Here is a 6,188-nt window from a genome sequence, read left to right as displayed (position 1 = left end):
TGCAAATTCGTTTAAAGTAACAGAAAACATAAGTGAGGTAGAAACAAAATGTTTTTAATTTGCAAGGAGATTAAATAAAAAAAAAATATTTCTAAGATTAAACAAAATGTAAAATAAATAAATAAAAATGATAAAAATAAGAAATTACTAAAATGTCAAATGAGACCATGGTTCAACTGTTCTAACAGCTTTTTTGATAGTGTCAGATATTTACATAGAATAGGTTGTCATTTCTCTCCGTAGTCAGGAAACTAAGAACTCGGCTTACAAACGTTTTTTTTTTTATTTTCTTACATACAGTTCTTCGTCTATCTCTGTCTCTGGTGGAGCCACAAAAACAGAAGCAGGAGCTCAGAACTCCCATATTGCAAGAAAATGGGTAAGATGAAATATTGTGGGGTTTTTGTACCGACATTTTTTTCCCGGGATCGCTAACTAGGAGTTTATTGATGTTAATAAAAAATAAAACAGAAAAAAAGAGGGCAATATAACACTTTTTAATACCAGACAAAAAAATAAAAAATAAATCAGGTGCTAAAGTACCCCTAGGGGCCAATGTGTGTACTTGCCTGCAAAAAACGACATTGCAGGTTGAGAAAATGGATGAATAGATTGTTTAATGATGCATCCTAAACACTTTTTGACCTAAAATGCAACTTTTTTTCTGCAAAAATAAAAGAATTACAAATAAAAACGTTGTGTCTATGTCTATAAAGGTTTGGAAAAAAACCTGTTACTTTAGACCAGTGCTTCTCAATTATTTTTTGCCAGGCCCCCCCTAGGAAAAGAAAATGTTTCGCGCCCCCCCTGACCCCCCCCCCCCCCCCCCCCCCCCCCCCCACAACCCCCCCCACACACACACACACACACACAGACACACTCGCGCGGTGACAATACATCAGGTCAGTATCTATAAAATTTGTATACCTAAAATTGTATCTTTTAACACTAACAAAAGAAAAAAGCAAAATAAATCCACTTTCAACAAATATTAACTTTATTTAGCCACAGAAACCCTGTTCTAGTCTAAAACAGAAAAGAAGCTGAAAGTACCTGAAATAAAAAAAATCTGTCATTCCTTATTTAAACTAGAAACATTTTGACCAACTGAACCATTTGATGCTGAAAAAAATAATTCAATCAATAAATAATATTAAATCTAAATTGATCTGAAACATTAACACAGCAGCACCAATATATTTAACGTTTTTAGTCTGAAGAAATAGGTAAAAACGTGCTGATTTTTTTTCCTAAATGACGGATTGTTTATTTCTGATCTCAAAAGTGCAGCTGTTTTCCTGCATTACCTGCTGTCTTTATGTCTGTCTGACACTAACTAAACCACAGGCAGACAAAGAAAACATGGATGGAAAATAAAGACACGTCATCAAAATGTCTACAATAGTTCATAAAGAATGACATTGTTAGCATGAGCTTAGGAATCTAAGGGCAGCGGTGATCTTGGGCAACAGGCAGCGGTAGCAGTGGTCCGCGTGCCCCGATTCCCCTGGCAGACAGGGCCCACACCACCCCTCCCCTTTCGTTCTCACTCGCGCAGCCGCGGACAGACAGAACAGACAATAGGAACCGAATAGTGGACCAGATTATTTTCCAAGCACTGAGCCGCTGTCACCGCTGCCCCCACGTTAAATTTGCGCACCGGACAAACCTGTGCCTAAAACCGCCACCACCGCGCGCCCCCCCTGGCATCGCTTCGTGCCCCCCCCTGGGGGCGCGCCCCACTATTTGAGAAGCACTGCTTTAGACCAAGATCTTTCCAATAATTAGGTTTATGTGACAAAAAGTCTAAAAGTCATTATTGTGTTGCTTTTTTAGTTGATCCAATCAGAGTTGTGGACAGAAGACTCCCAGCCTTGCTGGATCGATGAAAAATAAAGCCTCAACTGATGAGAAACCTGATAAAATAAGGAGGAAGAAGATCACTAAGGCCAGAAAACTTTTTATCTTTTCTTATTTACAGGTAAGTTATATCTTTAACTCGTCTTAATTGCTTCTTTTGCTTTTTCCCAGCAACTGTTTTTCACAGGGGGTACAATAATGTATTTGTGTTTGTGTGTATCTTTTCCTGTTTTTTTATTTTTATTTAGAGTTCAGGTTTTTTACAGGTAAGTCAATTTTTACAGGTAAGTTGTATGTTTATCTTTTGCTGTTCCATGTTTTCTTTTCCCTTTGTTTTAGATGTTACTAAAAACCATCCCAGCAGTTGTTGGGAATAGGCAGGGTACACCTATAAACTGTCCCCCCAGTCTTTGGCAAAGCTGCAATGGACTGGAAAACAGTCAATGATGTTCCTTGTCTTGACCCAACATGACTGGGATTGGCTCCAGCAACCCACTGACCCTGGAAAAGAACGTTGGTTTGGAAAGTAAATTGATGAATGGAAAAGCTGGGGGTGTTGGAGGGCAAATGGTGGAGGGTGAGATGGTGGTTCAACACTTACTGGAAAAGTGTCTGACCCCCTTCTTTTAGAGCTCCTCCCCCAATACATTTACATGTGTCAATGTTTATCTAAATTTGGTCAGAATTTTAAAATCAGCTATTGACTTTTGTACTAAGCAATCCATTCATCAATACATGTTCTATACCCACTATATCCCTTTCAAGGTCACTAGGTTGCTGGAGCCTATCCCAGCAACTGTTGTGCACAGGCAGGTAAACTTTTGTACTTGTGTGTGTTTCCTGTTTTTTCTTTTCTCGTACAGTTTAGGTTTTCTACAGGTGTCAATTTTTACAGGTAAGTTGTATTTTTAACCCTCCTTGCTGTCACTGTGCCTGTCAGTTCACCTCCCCCTCCCCAGCACTCCTGCTCTGCTGATTGGAACCAGCTGACCTTCATCTCCTCATCATCCTGCCAGCCTTCATAAGGGAGCTCCTCATCAGTATTCATCGACAGTTCGTTATTATTACTCCTGTTTGTAACCCCTAGCCATCAGACTAAGTGGGAACACCTGGCCCCGCCTTTATTTTGAAAGGGTAATTGTGTATATAAGCTCCAGGTCAGTGGGTGCACTTCCTGCTTGCTTCTTCCTACTTCCTGCTGGCTGCTTCCTGCTCTGAGCTCTCAGCTGTTTGGTGGTGGACTGTGGCCACATGAACAGGCGCTGTGGGATTAAATGGTTGCTTTCTGTTTAGCTGCACCAATGTGTTGCTTCATCAATGACTCCTTGGCAAGTTGTCTGTCCTCTTCTGTCCTGAGCTGAAGCAACAGGTCAGAAAACGAGGGTGGATTTGGTTTTTATTGTTCCAGTTGCAGCTTCATAATCAAGGAATTGTCCCAACACCCACGGCAGAACTGTTTCAAAAGATGTCTGTCAACTTCAGATGGTGAAACGCCCCCTTGCTTGACAACAGAACTGAGTGCTAGCTGCAGCCTCTGGAGGTATGCAGATGGTCGTTCCCCAGGGATTTGGAGGGTATTCAGGAACTGGACAAACAGTTCTTCTCCATCTTGAACAGTTCCAAAAGCTGCATCAAGGGTATTGAGGAACACTGCTGGCAACGTGTCTGGCTTTAGCCCCTTCACAAGGTCAGCTGCAGGTGAAAGAAGGCTCTCCATGATCCTCCGGGTGACTTGCAGGGCAGACAGGCTGGGATCAGTCAGTAGGAGAGCTATCTGGCCACGCCAGGAATCATAATCTGCTTCGTTGCTTTGCTTGGGCGTTTTCCCCGAAAAGGGTCGCAGACGTGGAAAAGATGAAAGGTCAGTGTTCCGAACCACATGTTCCACAACCACCTTCTGGACCTCGGGTGGATTTAGTTGGTCAGGAGACAGCGACGTTCTTTGCCTTGCTCTAGGCTGACAGGGCAGCGCCTCCTGCTGGAAAGGTGGTGCAGGTTGTGGTTGTTCTGAGCCAGTGTCAACTCCTCTTGCTTCCTCCTCATCATCGTCACTGTCCTCATCGTCATCATCCTCATAGTCATCTTCATGCTTAAGAGTTATAGTCTTTGCTGCTGCTGAATCCAAGTGGTGGCCGATCTGAGTCATCACCGACTTCAGGACATTGTCGAAATCACAGCCACTCCGATCTGCAATCCTCTTCAATTCGGCCAGATAGTCAGGGGGGCTGCTGTTACTGTCTGCTGTGGCAACACACTCGGAGGCCAGAGGTGTTAAGCGGAACTCAAGCTCATCATCCGCCGATGTATGAGTGCGCGGCAACAGTGGTTCTAAAGCATCGTATGAATTTTCGTCTGCAAACTCAACGATCAGGTTTTTGTGTAGTGCACTCATGGGATCGTTTACGTACAACACACGGCTTAGGTTTCCGTAACTACGCAGTCAATAACGTCATTATCGGCCTTAGTGTTTGTTACCCCTGTAATCAAAACAGACTTATTAACATTAAGTCCAGATCGTGTCACAAACTCCATTGTTTGTTTTGTTTTTTTCAATTAACACAAACTAAAAGGAAAAACATTTACACACCAGGGCTCCTAGCTAGCTCGCCAAGTGTAACGCTTCTCAGATTATGGGACTAGACGCAATAATCAGGATTCGTCTCAGGGAGCCCAAGGTATGTAAATGAAAACAAGACAGCGATGAAAGTAAAATGAAATCGATTGTATTAACAGAAAATAGACATTTAAACAATACAAAAAAAAACAACAACAAAAGGAACCGGGATATGGGTCTGAGTCCTATTGAGTGGTTTCCAAAAGTCTATTGGTTGGGATGTAGTTGAGGTTTGCTGCAGCTGAGGAGTTGTTATTGAGGGTGGAAGTATCAGGATCTCAGATTTGGGTAGCTCGCCATCAAGTTGTAGATCAAAGCATACATAACAAAAACCTGACCTAGAAAGGGTCAGAAAAAACAAATCAAGAATTGAACAAAAACAAACCACAGTCATTTCACTGGGTATACTGAAATAGATCAGATTAATCATCATTGTAGAAAGTAAAAAAGAGAGAACCAATATTCTTATCAAAAATCAAATAGCTGTTTCAAATAGAATTCAAAGTGTGTACACAAGTCAAACAATTCCATATCAAGGTTCAAGGTAAGTGGATAAAAGTTTTAAATCAAAAATGTACTCTGAAGTTACAAATTAATTTTATCCCATTATTAATCAAAGTAGAATAATTTTAAACAAATTAAACTTTCAAATTTCAAATGTTGCGCAACATGGTTTTTCATTCCATTATCCAATTCAAAGACAGTGGCCATTTTGGCATCATGGAAATAAAAGTAAATAAAACATTTCAAAATGTTCAATTAACTCAAAAGGAGGAAAGCGACTTAACAAAAATGCTTCGGCTTGAATTCAGCAGACTAAATTAAAACAACCAAACAAGAACCATTAAATAAAACAAAGTCTCAAAGGTGAGGCAGCATTAGCTTAGCTCTGTGACTATGATAAAGCTTTTTTCTGTTTTCGGAGTAGCGACCGCAAAAACTCACCGATGAGCAGGTCTCTTTGGGTTTAATGAAATGGAAATTTTGAGGTTTCCAAATATGTCTCAAGAAGGTGTTTTAGGCGTCCTGGTGTGGCCACAGCAGCAGCAACAGCTGAGAGCTCAGAGCAGGAAGCAGCCAGCAGGAAGTAGGAAGAAGCAAGCAGGAAGTGCACCCACTGACCTGGAGCTTATATACACAATTACCCTTTCAAAATAAAGGCGGGGCCAGGTGTTCCCACTTAGTCTGATGGCTAGGGGTTACATGTTCCTTCCATTGGTCACGCTGGTTCCTCGCTCCACGCTGATTTCTCCGTCCCCGGCGCTCACGCATCGCTCCAAGCTGGTTATGCCGTCCTCGGCGCCCATGCCTCATCTCAAGCTGATCCCGCCGTCCTCGGCGTCCACGCCTTGACCTCAAGCTGGTCCTGCCGTCCTCGGCGTTGACACCTCGCCTCAAGTTGGTCCCGCTGTCCTCAGCGCCCAGGCCTCGCTCCCTCTGGCTCCACGGTCCGACGCGTCCTCGCGTCGCCCCTCTCTGGCTCCGCTGTCCTCATCGTCATCAGCTCCAAGGACTTCAGGATCTTTCCACGGAGGAACTGATTACCACGTTCTCCTAGAAACTTTATTTATCCTTGGTAAAATAAATCATTCCAAGCACTTTCTTGTCGCGAATTACTTTTGGGTTTCAGCTACTGGGTCTGCCACGTCTACGACGTAATGACAGAACGAACTAGCCCTCACCCAGACCCAGCTGACCCGGAAGGGCTCCGCCT

General features: G+C 42.7%; 1 long non-coding RNA gene across 1 annotated transcript; it reads right to left on the bottom strand.

The window, feature by feature from the left end:
* Positions 1 to 4,403: 4,403 nt before the first annotated feature.
* Positions 4,404 to 5,656, bottom strand: LOC111948335. Its single transcript, XR_002874299.1, has 2 exons — positions 5,420 to 5,656; positions 4,404 to 4,812 (listed from the first exon to the last, which is right to left on the bottom strand). It is a non-coding gene; the product is annotated as an uncharacterized LOC111948335 (long non-coding RNA).
* Positions 5,657 to 6,188: the final 532 nt, after the last annotated feature.

This window comes from Oryzias latipes, chromosome 12 (genome assembly GCF_002234675.1).
Source record: "Oryzias latipes chromosome 12, ASM223467v1".
NCBI classification, from domain to species: Eukaryota; Metazoa; Chordata; class Actinopteri; order Beloniformes; family Adrianichthyidae; genus Oryzias; species Oryzias latipes.
The sequence above is the reverse complement of the archived record's forward strand: the minus strand, read 5'-3'. Positions and strand labels throughout refer to the sequence as shown.